At 36.9% G+C, this 20509-nt stretch overlaps 1 protein-coding gene across 2 annotated transcripts in view; it reads left to right on the top strand.

Moving 5' to 3' along the window:
* The first annotated feature begins 493 nt into the window (after positions 1-493).
* Positions 494-20509, top strand: part of PLS1 (plastin 1) — a 146189-nt gene continuing 126173 nt past the window's right edge. The window contains exon 1 of one of the 2 annotated variants that reach the window (XM_074191153.1): positions 494-562. The gene's annotated coding sequence lies outside the window, so the exon portion shown is untranslated. Of the gene's footprint in view, positions 563-624; positions 648-20509 lie in introns of those variants that run through there. The other variant, XM_074191156.1, reaches the window with a different exon arrangement.

Genomic DNA, 20509 nt, shown 5'->3' with positions numbered 1-20509 from the left:
CTTGAATGGTTTCGGCCCAGCTCCAGGAGGCCGGAAGGATGCAAACGCATCTCTCGGGAAGCCTTCGCACCCGCAGCATGTGCCCTGCAGCTAGGGGAGGGGGGCATTTACCTTTCCGATGCGAAGCTGACTTTTCAGCTCCCAGCTCTGCTCCCCCTAAGTCCCAGTTTGCCTCGCGTGCCTCCCTCCTTCCACCTGTCCCTCCAGGGCCTTCTCCCGGCCTCAGGGCGCCCCAGGTGCCTGCTCCCGAGCTCCTGGCAGCCTCGAGGGGCACGAAAACGCGGAAAGGTAGACGCTGGCCATTTCCACTCCTGGGTGAGCCGGGCGCTGGGCATGCTCAGTAGGGAGAGAAGGTGTCTTGCGAGGAAGCCTCAGCCCTGCAGCAGAGAGGGCTGGAGCCCAGGAGGAGGAGGAGGAGGAGGAGGAGGAGGAGGAGGAAGAGGAGGAGGAGGAGGAGGAGGAAGAGGAGGAGGAGGAGGAGGAGGAGGAAGAAGGGGAGGAGGAGAAAGCAGCCGCCGGCCGGCCGAGCAGCAGCCGCCCCAGAACTGGGGAGCCGGAGCCTGTAAGTGGGGAGGGGAAGAAAGTTGGTGCCGGAGCCCCCAGATAATGCCCCCCAAAGGCTGCGGTTGTCTCAGCGGGGCGCCGTGGTGAGCTTCCCGGGGGGGTGATACATTGTTACTCGCACCAACAAAGGGTGTTCTCTAGTTGCTACTATAGGCGCCCGCAAACGCAAACAAGCCCCCCAAACTGCCTATTTAGGGTGGCTCCATCGGACAGTTTTAGCTTTTCGTCCTCATTTTACAGTAGCAAGCATTAGCAATTTTTTCAGTGGGGACACCCACAGGGTCCTGGCTACCTACAAATATTTTTTTCAGGTAAGCCATTGCACCTTCTTTTGAGAAAGGAAGTTGAAGATCCACGTTGGTTTTTTTTTTTAACCTACATAAAGCTCTACAGCTAGAAAAGTTTATGTTTTTAACCCCCCCTCCCCCAACACTGTCAAAACTTTCAGTTGCTGCTGCAAGCAGCTGCATTGGGGCTCGTCCTGTTTTCTTTGGATACTGTGACCTGTTTGTTTGCCTTTCGGCTTTGCTGCAGATGATCAATGGGCTGAAATGAAATCCTATCAGTAGTTTCTCTTTCTGGGACAGAGACGGTGGATGCTGCCGTAGAAGAAAATATCTAGTTCCTCTGAGTTTCACTCTCAAGGAAAAGAATCAAGATTCAGTTCTGTTTTCAGGAAAAGGCATGCAATTTGGAGTTGGTGGTCATTATTAAGAGTTTGACAAGGATCATTCGTCTATACCTCTGAATAATAAATAGCCTTGGTGGAGACCTTTTTTTTTCTAGCAGGAGAAATGCCCTATTTGATATGATAGGAATAACTGAAGCCTTAAAAGACTTTCATATGAATGAAACATAAAGCTGCCCCTACCTGCTTCCTCCCATTTCTTCCTGCCCCCATTTCACTTGTCCTGGGTTACTAGTTAAACACTACCCTGAACTCTCAGAATGCTATATTGGATGGGTAGGTGGGGTGGTAATCGTTATTTCTTTTGCATCCTGTGACCCATTGAAATCCCTCTGGGTATTAGATACCAAATATCAAGGCATTTCAGGGATGAATAATAACAGTTGACTTTATATTAAATAAGTTATAAAGCATTTTTACCTGTATTATTGCATTTGATTCTCTGATTAGATCTCATCTGATTAGAATAATTACTTTATGCCACAACCTCCAATAAGTATGGGAGGTTGTGGTATAAAGTAATTATTCTAATTTTTTACAAATGAGATTTGCAGAGAAATTAAATGATATTCAGTATCACAGAGCTAATAAGAATCAGAATTGGAACTCAGAATCTATTCCATTCATTCTGCCCCTTAAAATTTATGATGTTGACTTCATGATATATGCATATACATATATTTATGGAAATAGTCAACAATTTCCAGAATACAAAATTTATATTTCAGGTTTGAAAACAACAATAGCTCATATTTCTATAGTTTCTAGTGTTTCCAAAGAACTTTCTTTATATAGGCATGTGTGTTTCTCCCTCTTTCCACCTCCCTAAAACTAAGTAGAATCCTGAAATATATGAACTCTAAGGGACCACTGAGATCTTCTAGTCTAACTCCCTTATTTTATTTTTTTTTAGATTTTTTTTTTTGCAAGGCAAATGGGGTTAAGTGGCTTGCCGAAGGCCACACAGCTAGGCAATCACTAAGTGTCTGAGGTCAGATTTGAACTCAGGTACTCCTGACAACAGGGCGGTGCTTCATGCACTTCGCCACCTAGCCGCCCCTCCCTCCCTTATTTTATTGATAAAGGAACTTGAGCATTAGATACATTAACTAACTTGCTCAATATGACATATCTACCTATTGACTGCCTTAGGATGAGGTGCAGTTTACCAGCTCTCAGGCAATAGCATTATTTAGCTTCCTTTTTTCACCTGTATGAAATATTTTAATTGAGTGATTTAAGCACATAACAAAGATGCCAGGAAGTCCTTTATGCATAAACTACCATCAGTGTCTTCCTCATTGATTCCTAGGTTTAAAAGATGTCTATTCATCATCACTTATTATTCTTATCCTCCAAATCCTTTAAGGCTTATCATAAACCTTCTCTTCTCTGGAAAGTTTTCTCTAAGAAAACAAAACTAACTTCAAATCTCTAGCAGTATCACAAGATGCCCTAATTTGAAAGGAACTATTTTTCTCCTCTTCCTTTAATCTCTTAATTCTACCCCCAAATGCCTTTGTGAACAGCAAAGGATAGATGGGAATCAAGATTAGAGCCTTGTAGCCTAAAAGAGCAGGAGGGAAGACTTCTCTGATCACTAGACTTATCATGAGTGTATCATCATCATGATCAATTGATCCAACCTTTTTTATTAATATTATCCTCAATATGGTGTTATTTATTATGCATATTATTATTTAAAATCATCTACTATGTGCTGGACAGCTAGGCAATGCAGTGGGTAGAGTGCCAGGCCTGGAGTCAGGAAGACCTGAGACCAAATACAGCCTCAGATACTTATTGGCTGTGTGACCTTGGACGAGCCACTTAACCTTTTTTGCCCCAGTTTCCTCTTCTGTAAAATGAGCTGGAGAAGGAAATGGCAAACTATTCCAATATCTTGCTAAGAAAACCCCTAATGGGATTATGAAGAGTAAAACAGAATTGAAATGACTGAACAGCTAGGACTCAGGATTTAAAAAAATTAAGAAGAAACAGCCCTTGCTCTCAAAAAACTTACAACTGACGTTCTAATGGAAAAGAAATTTGCTCAGACAATTAAGCATGAAATATGCACAAGATAAATACAAAGTAATTTTAGGGGTTTGAGTAGAGGAGAGATGAAATACAGTAATTGTCGGTAGGTGGTTAACAATCAAACTGATCTGAACATCTTTATCTTCATCCTAGTTTTGTATTTAGTGGTGTCTAATGTTTGTTGAATTGAAAAGTGAATTGCAATATTATCCTCCTTTATTAGGTGCCTCTGTGTGTGTGTGTGTGTGTGTGTGGTTTTATCTTTTTTTTTTAGGTTTTTTTTTTTTGCCAGGCAAATGGGGTTAAGTGGCTTGCCCAAGGCCACAGCTAGGTAATTCTTAAGCATCTGAGGCCGGATTTGAACTCAGGTACTCCTGACTCCAGAGTTGGTGCTCTATCCACTGTGCCACCTAGCTGCCCCTGCGTGGTTTTATCTTAAGTAATACTCTAGAAGTTTATGATCTCAAACTGAGAACACTAATGCTCACCTTACAAAGAAGATGCAAGCTCAAATCCCGCATCAGATATTTAATAATTACCTTGCTGTGTGACCTTGGGCAAGTCACTTAACCCCATTGCCTTGCAAAAAAATCAAACAAAAGAAAAAGAACAGTTAGCAGTTGAGCAACCATTAAGGAAATACATAAGTGCTTTTCATTGTTTAAATGCAAAGTCTCCATCCATTCTTTAAGTGATGAGTGAAGTGGAGCTAAGTGAACTAGATGACTAGATGGTAAAAAAAAAATCAGCTAGGGAAGACTTTCTGAACAAGGTTGGGTTTCAAGAGTTGTTTGAGTGAAGGAAAAAAGAGAAGGCTTGGTGAGACGAGATGAGGGTTAGGTTATCCTAAGCATAAGAGGAAGTTCAAATAGCAAGGGGATAATTATGTGAAGCAATGGTAGATGAGGTTGGGGGAGTCAAGAATCAGAGCAAATGAGTCTGGCAAGACTGGAAGGGTTTCTGAAGGTCAGAACTATTGGGATTCTTCTCCTTTCTGTCTTCCTTACTGGTTCTTCTTTCTCTCCCAAATGGCAGCATTTACTAAAGTTCTATCTTTGGTCCTTTGTAATTTTTTGTGTTCCTCAGATTTCATTCATTCCCATAATTTGAAGTCTCTCCCCAAAGTGGAAGATTATCAAAATTAGATCTTTAGTCTTCATCTTATCATTGAATGACTGTCCCACATCTCTTATTATTTTGTGGACATTTCTTTTCCCACTTTGAACCCTTCTCTAATGCCCCTATTTTTAGTGTCCTCTTCCTCCTCAAATTACAATATATTGATTTCTTTTATTTGGCTTTTGCAAGGCAGAGGGGTTAAGTGACTTGTCCAAGGTCACATAGGTAATTAGTAAATGTCTGAGTTCAGATTTGAACTTAAGTCCTCCTGACTCCAGGGTTGGTCCCATATCTATTGATTTCTTTACATACACACTGTATCTTCCCCCTGTGAAAGGTGGGCTCCTTGAGGGTAAGATTGTTTCATCTGATCTTTAGTGTGATTACTATGTATTCATAATAATAGTTGGTATATATAATATTTTCAAGTAGACTAAATACTTTATTGTTATCTTGTTTAATCCTTATAGGTTTTAGTATCCTCATTTTTCATAGGTGAAAACAAAGGTCACAGAAGTTAAGTAAGTTGTCTAAAGTCAAACATTTAGTTACTGTCAGAGGTTAAGTGACTTGTCCAGGGTCACATATTAAATGTCAGGTATCTGAGTTTGAATTTGAACTCAGGTCCTTCTTTTTTTAGGTTTTTACTAGGCAATAGGGTTAAGCGGCTTGCCTAAGGCCACACAGCTAGGTAATTATTGTCTAAGGTCAAACTTGAACTCAGGTCCTCCTGACTCCAGGACCAGTACTCTATCCACTGCACCACCTAGCTGCCCCAAAATAAAGGTCTTCTTGAGTCTAACTCTTAAGACCTGATATTCTTAGCACCTAGAAAAAATATCTTACACGATAATATGTTTATTGTTGAATGTTTTGGGTGGTGGCAAAACAATGTTTATTGTTGAATTCTCCTGGATGACTTACTATCAAATCAAACTCCAAAATTCTTAAAACCACACCTCTCCTTTATTCTATCCATCTTTCTCATTTACTTTTTTTTCCCTGATAACTTTTCCTTATAGCTCATTTTCCCTAGCCTCCAAATTTGAAACTGAACATATTTGAGTTTCTTTCCCTCTTTGTCTTTGCTTCTTCCTCTCACTTCCTTCTACAATAGCCTTACCCATCCTTTAGGATCCAGCTTGAATGTCATTCTCCATAGAACCTTTTCCTGTCTTCCTAACTAAAAGCACTTTTCTTCCAGACTCCTATGACACTTATTTTCTCTACTATTTATATATAATGCCTATCATCATTTACCATATTTTTTTTATATTTTTTTCCACTAAATGATAGCCTTTTTGAAGGTCAGGGACATGTTTTATGCATTTCTATATTCCTTACAGTTTTTTATGTTGAGTAGATGCTCAATAATTATTCATTGAAGGAAGGATAGAAGGAGGAACCAAAGATAGTGGTGCAATGCAGAAAGCCATGCAAAGGGTTTTGAGAGAGAAGGTGAGAATATTGATCTCAATTTATACCGTTATGGAAAATCACTGTGGATTGCCCTTGGGTGGTGGCAAAAACACTGCATCGGGAAGATAGCTTTGGCAGTCATTAGGGAAGGAACCAACATCCTTGGGCTGTTGGAAAAGCTGAGTCTCAACAAGGTTAAGTGACTAACCTGAGGACTCTACAAGTAGTAAGTGTCAGAGTCAGAATTTGAAGCTAGTTCTGATTCAGAACAAGTGCTTTTTCCATTGTATCAACAGGAAGGCAGGAAGTCCAGGATTATATCCAGTGAGAGTTCACTGGGAACACAACTAAAGATGTGAATAGATACTGAGTAAATAGATGTGAATAGATATTGGGTAAATAGAACAGATTTAAGAAGTGTTCTAAAGGAGAAAGTTACAAAACTTCACAAGAGATTAGATGTGCAAAGCAAAAGACAGAGACATGTGGAGAGGCTTGTCAATGCTCATCTTGAAGGACTATTGACATCCAAGTTTTTAACTTTTACTTTGGTTTCTGTGCATCAGTGGAAAAATGCCAGATGTGGAACTGATTTCACCTAGTACAACTTCAAGCACTCCATGGCCTCAACAAGGTCTTCAAGACTCAACAATTCTTTGACAAGACCTTTGTCAAAATCCTCATCTCATTCATCATAGAAAATAGTTTAAAGTTTTTCCTTTCTCCTCTTACTCCAAATCTTCTACAAAACAGTAATGGTCATAGGCTCCTATTTCACAGGAAGGATTGAGGCCATCTAAAGAGAACTTGTCAGGTGGCTAGGTGGTGCAGTGGTTCTAGCAGTCTGAAGTCAAAAGTATCTGAGTTTTAATCTGGCCTCAGACACTTAATAATTACCTAGCCGTATAGTCTTGGGAAAGTCACTTAACCCCATTGCCTTGCAAGAGCCTAAAAAAATCCCCCAACAAAATAAAGAGAACTTGCTTTATTATTTTCTATTCTTAAAAAAAACCCCAACTCAGTATTATCATATTCTCTCCCTTCCTTCCTTCCACTCTGGTCTCAGAGCCATACTTTATACCTCACTAAAGTTGATCACATTCCTTCCTGTCTTCTGCAGAAATTTATTTTAGCCATCATCCCCTTTCAATCTTTGTGTTTCTACTGGCTTCTTATCATTTGCCTACAAACATTCTCAGACCTCCTAAAGCCTTAAAAAATAATCCTTCCATTAAATCTTCTATTTCAGATACTTGCTATCCAATCTCTTTTCCCCTTTTATTTCCAATCTCGAGAAATGTGTACTTGGGTCTGTTACTTCCTAACTTTTTTCCAAACTTTTGAAATCTGACCACTCACCACTCTACTAAGCCTCTCCTTTCAAAAGTCACCAATGACTTCTTAATTGCCAATTCAATGATTTTTTTTTCAGTTAACCTCTTTTTCAAAAACTCTTAGCAGTATTTGACATTGTTGACCTCCATTTCTTCTGTCTATTCTCTCTTCTCTTGGCTTCAGAGCCATCACCTTTACTACTTCCATCACTCAAATTATTCCTTCTCTGTCTCTGCTGACTCCTTGTCATTTTTTTGATCCCTTAAAGTAGAGTCCCTAAGGATTTCTAATTATCCCTCTCCTTTTTTTCCTCACTTGCCAATCTGATTCACTCCAATGGGCTTCAACTACTACCTCTATGGAATGACTTATACCTCTAGTTCTGTTTCCCTTGTGATCTGTGGATCTGAACTTCCAACTGCCCACAGGACATCACAGCTTGATTGTCCTGCTAGAACCTAAAACTTGACAAGCCTAAAATTGAGCATGTCATCTTTTCTCTCATAGTTACCTGAACTTGTAGTTATCTGACACTTTTCCTTCTTCTATGATTTTCTTATCTGCTTATTTACTAATTTGGGTCAATTCCATCTCTACAACATTTCATGAATCAGTCATTTCTTCTTTATTTCCAGTAGTATTACTCTACCAGAAGCCCCTGGTATCATTCCCCTAAACTACTGCAATAAGTTCTTTTTCTTCCCTCTAGTCAGAATAATTTTCTTTATGCTTAGATATGATCTATTCATTCCTCCGCACAACAATCTTCAGGTATCTCCATGTTGCCAAAAGGGTCAAGTATTTTATCTAATATCCAAGGCACCCTTTAGAACTATCCTATGGTTTTGGCTTTATCTTATACTATTCCTTACATACTCTATGCTGCAGCCCACAAGTACCCTCCATTCTCTCCTCATCCATACCTTAAACTGGTCCTTTCATCTAGAATGCCCTCCTCTTTTCTCTTTAGTTATAGAATTCTTATCTTCCCTTTAAAGCTCAGTTAAGATGCTACCTCTTTTGTGAAGCCTTTCTTACATCCTTGTTAATTATACCTTTCCCCCTTCAAGACCATGATTGTGGTAGTGAACCCTAATTGAGTTGGTTGGGGAAAGTTCCTCTAATTCATTTTTATAGAATATTGTGTTTTATAGTTATCTGTGTCTCTCCTTTTTTCCCCTGTTGTTTTGTGAGATCCTAAGGTTATAGAAATGTCTTAATTTTGGAAGGAAACATACATTTATATCTATTACACATAATTCTTTTATTTTATCTGTAAGGGAGGTGCTGTTATTATTCTTATTTTATAGTTGAAGAAACTGACGCAGGCAGTTTGCCCAAGGTCACATAACTCATAAGTGTCTGAAGATAGATTTGAGTTCAATTCTCTGAGTCCAGGCCCAGTGATTTATCTATTGTGCCATCTAACTGCCTCATAAAGAAACTTTCATTTCCCATAGAGCCTAAAACAATTCTCTGAACCAAGGAAACACTCAATAATTTTTTAGTACACAAATGAATGAAAGATTAGGAAGTTGATTTGATAGTATTACCCATTGTGATGGGGAAGGTAACCATGGGGAAAGTTAGCTCTTAAAATCCTAGGCTAGAAAGGACAGCTAGTCTACCTCCTCTATCTTACAAATGAAAATAAAACTGATCTTGTAAACCACTTGTCCAAGGTCAAACTGTAACGTAGCAGAGTTGAGAGTAAGTCTCTTGCCTCTCAGTCCAGTTCTCTTTTTATCACAACATTTTGGTTTTGTAGGAAAGTTGAATAGCTCCAGTTTCACTCTTTTTGATCGTTTAGTATTTCTTCCAAGTTGAATGCTATCTGGAACTGAACTAAAGAAAAAAATTGACCAGTAGATCAGTGAATGTATAGCAGTTGATGGGATTCTTTGGGGTCTTGATCTGGAGAAGAAAAGTGCTTAAAAATCAAACTCATTATCTTTCCAAAATCTGCTGATCCTTCCAAATTCCTCATTTCTGATGATAGCACTGCCATCCTCCTAGATATCCAGGCTCAAATTCTAAAGTTATCCTTGGTTCTTTCTTTTCCCTCATTCTTTATGTCCAAGCAGGGTTCAACTCTGATCAGTTCTTCTTCCAGATATCTCTCAAACCTCTATTTTCCTCTTGCCTTCTATTGCCATTCTACCTGTTTAGGTTCTTATTACTTCTCTTCCAGACTATTGAAATGAATTAGTCTACCTGCTTCTGGTGTCAAAATTTCATCTTTCACAAATCTGTGAAAACAGTCTTAAAATAGAAACAAGGCAGCTAGGTAGTACAGTGGCTAGAATGCCAGACTTGGAATGAGGAAGACTTACTTTCTTGAGTTCAATTCTACCTTCAGACATTTACTAGCCATGTGACCCTAGGTAAATCACTTAATCTTGATTTCCTCACTTGCTCATCTGTAAAATGAGCTGGAGAAGGAAATGACATAACCTTCCCTTTCTTTATCAAGAAAACCTCAAGTGGTGTTTGCAAAAGTCAGACACAGCTGACAGAAACATGTCATATCCTTCACTGACTCTTTATTTAGCTGATAGAAGAAAGGTCCAAATTCTTTAGCTTATCATTTAGCCCTTTGTAGTCTGATTCCAGCTTATCTTTCCAACCTTATTTCATAATACTTTCCTGTAAATAATCTATTTTCTGGCTAAACTGGTCTACCACCAGGCCTGCACTTAGGAAAACTGAAAATCTGACTGCAAACACTTATTGACTATATGACCCGGGTCAAGTCACTTAACTTTCTTTGCCTCAATTTCCTCATCTGTAAAATGGCATCTACCTCTCAAGGCTGTTATAAGTATCTAAAAGGATAAAATTATTAAGCACTTAGAATAGTATTTGGTATATAATAAACACTAATTAAATGTTAGCTGTTATCATCATCATCATCATCATCATTATTTAGCTATTCTCTGATTTCATCCTGCCACTTCCTACATCCATGTACTGATCAAGCTGTCTACATAACTAGAATCTACTTCTTATTCATTTCTATACTTTGAAATCCTTTTTTCCCCATCAGTGTCAGATTAGGTGCCATCTCTTTTCATGAAGCCTGGTCTTACCAACCAAATGAGAGCTCTTTGTCTTTAAATCATCTTAATACATATGGACTGGATCTCTTCCTTTGCCATTATGACATTCTATTGTTGTGTCTTATTTTTTCATGTCATGTCCCCTTGTAGCTTTTTGTAGCTTTCATGAAGACTAGAATTACATAATTTACATAATTTTTTATCTTTATATTTGCAGCACGTAATCCAGTTCCTCGCATTTGGAGTAGTCACTTAAATATTTGTTGACCTGAATTCATTTGATGAGGAAATGAGGAAATCCCCAAACCCAAAGAATTAACAAGAGGCTTTCTGAAAAAAGTCACGGTTGAATGCTCAAAGATGTTCAAAGTAAGAAAGATCAGCATCTCCCAGTTGATGTATATTTAGGATTAAGTGATGACTCAGAGGACAAAAGTCTATGCAAAAGAATTATTGAGAGGGAAGTGGAGCAAAGTAAGTAGAAATCCTTGGAAAGGATTGAGAAGACAGTTAATTGAAAGGAAAATTAGAACCTCTGAATCATGTTCCAGGAACTTGGTTGTGAATGATAGGAAAGAAGTTTGATAATAACTGGAAAAAATACAAGTCTAGTAATTAACCTCTGAAAATCAGTACAAGCCAAATAAATGGTAGCATTTCTAAACTAAAAATTCTGTTTAAAAAGGTGACTTGAAAATTTGTTTACCTGGGATGGACTTTGCAAATATCAACTTTACAAATCAAAGTGTGCAGTTTTTACATATGAACATTACAAAAGAGACCATGGGGTGGCTAGGTGGCATAGTGGATAAAGCACCGGCCTTGGAGTCAGGAGTACCTGGGTTCAAATCCGGTCTCAGACACTTAATAATTACTTAGCTGTGTGGCCTTGGGCAAGCCACTTAACCCCATTGGCCTCGCAAAAAAAAAACACCTAAAAAAAAAGAGACCATGGACCTCATCACCATTAACATCATCTCCAAATATAGAAGACAGTAATGCAAGTTTATCTATAAATAGCAAAAACTAATGTATCTTGTGAGGTAGTTAATATATGTCGAATTATCCCCATTTTATAGATAAACTGAGTTAGGGAATTAAAACACTTACCCAAAAGCACACAAATCAGTAAGTGCCAAAACTGAAGTTTAAAATAAGAACCTATGACTCCATAACCAGTGATGCTTCTTCCTTCTTGTCCTATGCCCATGTAAAAGAAAATAGAGACTAAACCTTTGAAGAGTAGTGAGAACATAGGGGGAGGCCAGGGACTTTAGTAAATAGGAGGAAATGGTATTTGTTATACATAGAATTGTAAATAGTATTCTTAAAGGTGACCATGGCCTATGACATCAAGGGAGTGAATAAGACAGACAGATGCATCTTCATTTGGCATGTCTGAGAAACTTGTCTGGTCCTCCTCTTTTTTAAAAAAGAAACAAAAGGGGCAGCTAGGTGGTGCACTGGATAGAGTGCCAGCCTTGGAGTCAGGAGTACCTGAGTTCAAATTGGTCCTCAGACACTTAATAATTACCTAGCTGTGTGGCCTTGGGCAAGCCACTTAACCCCATTGCCTTACAAAAATCAAAAAAAAAAAAGAAAAAAGAAAGAAAGAAAGAAAGAAAGAAAGAAAGAAAGAAAGAAAGAAAGAAAGAAAGAAAGAAAGAAAGAAAGAAAAGAAAGAAAGAAAGAAAAGAAAGAAAGAAAGAAAGAAAGAAAGAAAGAAAGAAAGAAAGAAAGAAAGAAAGAAAGAAAGAAAGAAAGAAAAGAAAAGAAATAAACAAGAAACAAAAACAGTTCCCCAAATATTAAATGCACTCCTGTTGTGGAACTAAGAATCCCATCTAAGGTATTAAATGGCTTTCTTAAAATTCTCACATCATTGGTGACATGGGAAATAGCTCTTATCTAACAAATTCAGGGGATTATCCCTTAGTTCATATTCTCTCGATTAGCATAATTGAATTTAAGCTATGTACAAGTCCAAATCCAACCCATCCCCTAATTTTTTTAGTAGAGGAAAACGAAGCCTAGAAAGGTGAACTTGCTTCCTAAAGACTCATTGTAGTTAGAAGCAGATCTGGGACAAGGCTGGGATTCCTCTCATTATATAATACTACTGTTCTATCACATTTTTTATAATATCTCTGTAAGATGTTCAAAGTGCATGACTGAAGTGATCTAATTAAGCTTTCCAACTTCCTTAGGGCAAGGTTTTTTACTGGAAAAAGCTAAAAGGAGACATACATCTACCTTCTCTTTTTCTTCTTCCCCAACCTATTTTCCCTTGGTCAGATTTTCCTACTAATACCTGTACCAGATCAGTGCTTCTTTGGAGGTAGTCTTTATTATCTCTTGGATTTCTCTAGTTAGAGGAGTTTGACTTGATATTGATTCAACTAAAGGTCCAGGGAATTTGCCTTAATATTGATTCAGCCAAAGGTCCAGGGAGGGCTATGCTTCCTGGCAGTGAAGTCAGACTGGGTTAAAAGAGGGTTATTAGATGATGGATCCTTGGCCTGAAGTCTCTAAGGGAAATTGATGATATCTCCAAGCAGCTAGGTAGTGTTGGGTGGATAGAGAACTGACCTTGGAGTCAGAAAGGCTGAAGTTCAAATTTAGTCTCAGATGTTTATTAACATTGTAACTCTGGACAAATCACTTAACTTCTGTCTGCCTCAGTTACCTTAAGTGTAAAATGGGAAAAATGATAGTGCCTACCTCATAGGATTGTTGAGAATGAAATGAGATAATATTATATAACATGTTAGCACAGCACCTAGCTTGAAGTAGGGGTTTCATAATCTTCCTTGCCTTTACAACTCAGGGTTTTGGTCACTTTGGGGTAAACTTGAAGGAACTGTGAATTGTGGTTTGATCCAAACCCTAGGTCCATTCCTAATCCACCCCACCAAGAGGTGCCCATAGCTGATATAGATTACTGGGATTCTTAAGGAACAGGAATTTTTAGGGGGAGGAGGACATGCTATCTTCAGAGGAGCTAACATTGAGAGTGAGCTCTTAAGAGAAGGTCAAAGAAAGAGAGATGACAACCCAGACTCACAGATTCAAGAAGAACTGGTTTGGCCTCACTCAGGTCAAAGCATCGATTTGATTTGCTGTGATAAAAAAAAGTGGCCTCCCCTTCTTGCAACCTTCTTTGTAGATCCTGAGTATCTTCCTTCCCTTTCTTCTCTTCCCCCTCTTCATCACACTTCTCTTGTTCACCTACTGCACATATCCTAAACCTACTCTTCCCATGAAAACTGAAATAAATGCAAGGACTACATTTCCACTTTTCTACAATGTCCTTTTCAATTCTGCTTTTATTTAATTCTGAGATATGAGCCCTAGGAAGATATAAAGGAAAGAGTACTAACTTTGCAATCACTGGATCTGGTGTAAATCTCTCATCATAGAATATGAGACTCAGTTTCCTCACTTGTAAAATGAGAGGGTTGAATTAAGGTGGTCTCTCAGAGAGGAATTTAGTCATATCACATCTTATGCTCTGAAAAGCATCTCAATCTGCTGTAAAAGTGGGAAAAAAGCAGAACCAACTGGGTTATTATTTTCATGGATTTTGTGAGCATATTGATTATAGTTATAATTACTTGAAGTCTTGACAACAGCTTTGGTGGTGATTTGGTACAGTGGAAAGAACACTGGGCCTAGGAGTCAGAGTATTGTGATTCTCTCTCAGAGTGAGACCTTGAATAGGTCAGTTGACCTCATTTGGCCTCAGTTTCCTTATCTGTAAAATGATGAAGTTGGACCAGATGGTCTTTAGGTTTTCTTTCAGCTCTGAGTTATTTATGCTAAAACTACATGAGATCTTTCAAGGCACTGAGTAATCAACTTTGATCATATTGCCTTTTGTCCCACTGTATTGATAGGTTGCCATTCAGCATTTTTGACCTGAAGCATATAAATTACTGTGACTTCCCTTAGAGTGCACTTCTTCTTAGAAATTTTCCACATACATCTAAGGATGAAAATATTTAAGTTGCAAGACTTGCTATTATTATCATGTTAGAGGGTTGTTTATGAGTAGTTCCTTTTCATTGGTTTAAAAAACTGATGTTTTTAACTCTTTCCAGGAGTTATAGTTGCTTTGCTTGTGGATTTCAGAGAGACATTAAAATAAGAAAAATATCTTACCTAAGTCATTTTCTAATTTAGTTTGCTTAAATGTTCCATCTGGCCTCAGACACTTATCAGCTGTGTGACTGTGGACAAATCATTTAACCCTCATTGCCTCAGTTTCCTCATGTATAAAACAAGCTGGAGAAAGAAATGGCAAACCACTCCAGTATCATTGCTAAAGAATACCTTCAAAATAGAGTCAGACACAATTGAAAAATGACTTAATAATAAGAAAATATTCCACAGACACACAATGAATGCATTACATACAGAAATAAGATTCTGAGACCCATACCAAGATTAAAAGGTGTCACTAACAAAATGTTCTTAACCCACTGCCATATTCCCAGTCAATATCAACTTATACTAAGTTTTTTTTAATAACAATTTCTAGAACTAGATATTACAAGTATTATGAGTTCTATGATTAGGGAAATGGAGGGTGAGAGAGACTTTGCACAGTTTAAAGGTTAGAGGCAGGATTCAAGCCTAAGTTGGTTTTTTTTTTTTTTAACACCCAGGTCAGGATCTTTCAACTTCTGTAGCACTGACTTGTTTTCTCATGGCTTAAGTCAAAAATTGATATTTGGTTGACTTGAGAAATGAAGAACTAGTTATTAGGACTATTCAAGTTTATTTTGTATCTAAGAAAGAAAATAAGCTAGAAGTCTGAGATGTCAAAAGAAATAAGCAGACAAGAAGGAAAGGAAAAGGAATACTGATGCTACTGTGACCTACTGGAGAAGCATATTGAATCCCTAAAACTAGATTTAAATTCAGATTGGGTTGGATATGTGGGAGAAGGAATTCAGTAACTTATCTTCTGATGCTTCTGTAACAGACCTATGATCTCATCCATGTAACTGTACCTTCCAATTGTGTGGATTACTGCCCTTGTTTTCCATAGTTTTCTCATTCTTTGCAACTCCTCTATATACTCTCATAAATCCTCCACAGAAGATCCTCCCACCAGAACAGAGGGTCTTCCTTGGAATCTCTTGAAGTTATTGATGGAGCACACGGACTACTGTCGTTCCTTACTTTTACACCTGAACCATGCACCTCCTTTTTTGGTCATACATCTTTTAGCAATCTCAGTGCCACAGAGGAAGTTGAGAAATTGTTTGAAGAAATTGATTATATTCCCCAATTAAGTCAACATATACTTTTTTTGACCTCAATAAAAAGATGGGCATTGAGGAGGAGGGCAAAATAATTGGAAAATATGAGGCAGGAGCCAAAATTGAGACAGACCAATGCTTTGTAAGCTGTAGAGAAATATTTTGCTTATATATTTTCTTTTTAAAATTTCTTTTTAAATTTCTTTAAAATTTCTTTTTCTTTTTAAAATTCTTTTATTAGTGACTTATTTTTATTTTTATTTATTAATTACTGAATTTAATCAATAAATATGTTGCTTCATCAGCATTTCTGACTATACCATTGTCTCATAATATGCAATCAGTGAACATTTCTATTGTAACAAAAAATACAGTGACTGTATCTGGCAGCTTATATAACATTCTGCACACATAATTTCCAACCTCTTCAAATCAAATCAAAGATGTATTCATGAATATTTTTTCTTTTTTATGAATATTTTTAAAAGACCAGAGTAAGGAAGCAATAGATATAGGAAGCCTCACATACACAAAAATGAAATTAAAACAAGAAACTCATAACTCATAAAGGAGAATTTCTTAATCAACAAGCTGTTAGACTATCAGCTTATCAGAACAAAGTTCAAAAGCAATACAGTTTCATAGTGAAAACAGATTATAATTACAAATTATAATGGGGCACACAAAGGTAGCATGCTTGGCAGTTTACAATATAAAATTAGGTATTTTTAAACATAAAGAACTATTGATTCTAGGGATAATTGTACCAAGTCATCCAGTGAACAAAATTAATAGCCAGTACCAAGATGACTCAGAGAAAAAATATTGATCTATGAAAGTAGATCATTGTTTTACTTCATGTTTCTACCTTTAATGCAGACTTTTTGACAGTCATTTGACAGTGATCTGCACTTGTTTTCCTTGATAATCAATTTTTACTATATGTAGAATCTAGATAGAACAATCAATAAATCATAGCATTTAGAAGTTTTGGAAGTGATTATCATAATAATAATATAATAGTATTCAGCAATGCATATTAAAGTGATGCTAGTATCAAAGTCATATCCTTTGAACTTTTAGCACAACATTAAATAGTTGCAAATGATAATTGGCACAGAATACAGATCCTTAAATAATTAAGCATTCTTTCATGTCAGGGAGCCTCCAAATCCAAATCTAAATAAAATTCTGTCCTAATTAATTTTCCTTTCTAATTCTCCTCTTAAGGTTTAGACTTTGAGTTCTATTTAAATGATCCCATGAATCACAGCTGATTCCTTAGTCTTGAAGTGTTATCAGACCAGTGAGGTGCCAGCTGGGAAGCATTTCTTTTGTTTGTTGTCTTTTTTTGGGGGGAAGCATTTCTAATAAAAAAAAAACCCAGTGATGTTTTCTGTGAAAGCTATTATGTAAGAGAATTGGTGGCCAAATTCATTTTAGACTTCCATTGTCTTATTATCACACAGCTTATAAGGATCTGAGATTAGATTTGAGCTCATGAAGATGAATGTTCCTGACTCCAGGCCTGGCACTCTATCCACTGTATAACCCTGTTTCTCCCTGTGTCTTGTAGTCTAGCTATTATTATTTCTACTCATTTCTACTTCTATTACTGCTGCTACTGCTGTTGCTGCTGCTGCTGCTGCTGCTGCTGCTGCTGTTGCTGCTGTTGCTGTTGCTACTTCTGCCTCTGCTTTTCCTGCCGCTCCTACTACTAGGACCACTACCACTATACTACCACCACCACCACCACCACCACCACCACCACCACTACTACTACTACTACTGCTACTTAACTACTACTACTACTACTACTACTAATGCTACCACTACCACTACTACTACCACTACTACTACCACTACCACTACTGCTGCCTGAGATAGCATTTGGTTTAAAATTATAAACACTGAGTAATAAATTGTTCCTGAAACATTACATAAGACAATGAGTTTTTCTATGTGCCTCTGACTCCTAAAAAAATAGATAACCATATTTAGGATGTTTTGGTTCCTCTCATTTCATTGTTATTTCAATAATTTTTAGCATTAGAATGCAAGATTCCTGAGGTCAGGGACTATTTTCTTAAAACCTTACATTCTTATTTCTAGTCTTTAGTATGACACTTTGCATATAGTAGGCACTTCTATATTTATGGTATTTTAATGAGGAGTTGTAGATTTAGGATGGAAAAGACCTTACAAGTTTGTCGAGTCCGGAGGAGGGAACCCAGGCCGACATCAATATGATGCATAAGCTGGTTCGTTTATTGATCACAGGATACATACTTTTATACTCTACATTTACGTAACCAATCAGATAAGCGTTTTAGCAAGCATTTTTTCACATGCATACCTTGTATATGTCTTAGGTGATTGTTTTGAGAACCAAACAGTGTTCTGATAAACAGAGAGAAGATTGTTTTGAGAACCAAACAGTGATTTGATAAACAGAGTCCAGAAGGTAATTTTCTCAGAATGCGCTATCTATCTGAGCCTGGGAATACACCTCCTTAGCTCAGACATGCAGCTACTCCCTTATCTAAGCTCTGAAGTACATCTTGCTCGTTAAAGCACATAACTATTTCTGTGTTAACCCTTCATAGCTCTTAGCCTGGAACACATATGACACAACACAAGTTCAACCCTTTTTTCTTATAGGTGAGGAAAATGAAGACCAGAGTGACTTGTCCAACCCTGAACAGATCATGAATAAATAAATAAACAAATAAATAAATAAATAGTATGTATATATATATTATATATATATATATATATATATAACAAAAACAGACTTTGAAGTCAACTTCTATAATTCTGATCCCTAAGTCACTTATCCAGTGTTATAGGCATTAATTGCTAACATCAGAATGATTTTCTCAAAGTTAAACACTTTAAGTATAGAAAACAATCATAAGAGATAAAGAATTCAAGAAAAGTCTGATGTCATTTATGGGAGCAACAGTTATTTCTGTAGAGCACTATTTCCTTTAACAAAGTGGTAATCAGGAATAGGAAACAGTTTATGCTTTAAAGATTGCATTTGGGGACATGCTTTGAAATCTCTCCCTGTGTTTGTATTTTTTTTTTGTTTCACTGCCAAATTAGTACTTATTGTTTTAGTTTGTTTCTTTTTCACTGACCAAACTAAATGATTTACATGTAAAATTTATAATTTTGCTGTTTAAAATTCTCACAGATTTAAATGTAATTGAGAGATATTTAACAAACTAAATAAAAACAATAAAATATAGGTAATATTAAAATCTAAAATTAAGCCAATATGCCATCTGCAGGAATACTTATGTATAGAATAGTGACCCCCATTTTATTTGAATTTGGCATCTTTAATTTAGAGACTATTTAGTTCCTTCCTCTCCTTTTATGGATGAGGTCCAACAAGGCTAAGGGAGATGTCTAAGGTCACATAAGTAGTAAGCAACAAAGTGGGAATTGAAGTCCGCTTTTCTGACTAAATTCAGGGCTCTTTTCGCTCTACCAAAGGATATCATACTTCTAACTGACAGTGGGAGATAAGACTCTTATTAAGTAAGATGGAGAGCTTGATTTATTTGTAGAGAGCTGGATTACAAGGCTGAAGAATTAGGACTTTATGGGGAGCCATGAATCACAGGAATCATATTGGGGGAGAGAGGAAAATTGAGCAGAGGCACCACACAGCTACAACCATTGATACTACCCCTTTTGTGTCTTCACTCCATTTGCTCTCACTTAATATTTAACCAGAATAGGGTTCACCAATTTGCCTCCTTAACCAAATCTTTTTAAATGTTTTTCAATTAAATTTTATTTTTTTAATGAACAAAAATAAGTTTTTCTGTCTCATCGCCCAATGGAGAAAAAAACTTTTAAAAACATGCATAGTTAAACAAAACAAAATGAAACAAAGAAAAACTTTTCTTTTTACCAATATACAAAACAAATTACCCTATGGGCCAAAAACAAACCAACCTTGGGTCTCATTTTGCACCGTCTATCACCTTCCTCATTAGGGAACATGACTTATCATTGGTCCTCTGGAATAATACTTGGACATGATCAGAGTTCCTATAGCTTTAAAGTTGTTTATTTTTTATAGCATTGTTATTATATAAATTATTCTTCTGGTTCTGCTTACTTCATTCTATGAGAGTTCATTTGAGTCTCCCCAGAGTTCATTGAAACTATCTCATTACTTTTTATGATGCAATCATGTTCCATTATATTCATAGACCCTAGATCTGTTCAGCCACACCCTAAATAATGAGACTTCACCCACATCTGAAAGGTTTCTAGTCTAAACTCTTTGTCAAAGTCAAGTAAGATTGTTTTTCCTCTTAGATTTGAATACAATTATATCACACAATTAAAACAACTGGACTATAGGTTTATAAAAACTGATCTATTACATAAGATCTCAGAGCCTTTATGACAAAAAAATAGAAGGAATATAAAAATTATAAATAGAATGTATTTCAGAATTGTCATAGTATCAAGTATTTAGAGCTGAAAAGGAACTTAGAACTCTTGAGTTCAACCCCATCACTTTATAGATGGGGAAACTGAGGTTGAAAGAAGTTAATTGACTTGCCCAGGGTCACACAACTATTAAGAGTTTGAGTCAGGATTCAAATTCTGATCTTCTTGATTTCAAGTTCAGTCCTCTATCCTCTGAGTTCCCTGGATGACTTATTCCTTAGAACACTGGGTCTCTGGAGACAGGAAGAAATGAATTCAAATCCTGCCTCAGGTACTCATTAGCTATTCAACCTTGGATAAGTCACTTAATTTATTTGTTTCGGTTTCTTTAACTCTAAATGAGTACCTACTTCCCAGGACAATTGCGAGAATAAATGAGATATGTGTGAAGCATTTAGTACAATGCTTTACAGAGTGTGTGTGTGTGTATGACACATAATAAACACTTTGTAAATGTTAGCTATTGTTGTTTTTGCTACAATCCAGGAAAGAGCCAATTAAATTATATGATTATATATATCTTAGCCAAAGGAAATTCT

Source organism: Macrotis lagotis, chromosome 6 (genome assembly GCF_037893015.1).
Source record: "Macrotis lagotis isolate mMagLag1 chromosome 6, bilby.v1.9.chrom.fasta, whole genome shotgun sequence".
In the NCBI taxonomy this organism is placed as follows: Eukaryota; Metazoa; Chordata; class Mammalia; order Peramelemorphia; family Peramelidae; genus Macrotis; species Macrotis lagotis.
This window is presented reverse-complemented; position numbering and strand designations above follow the sequence as displayed.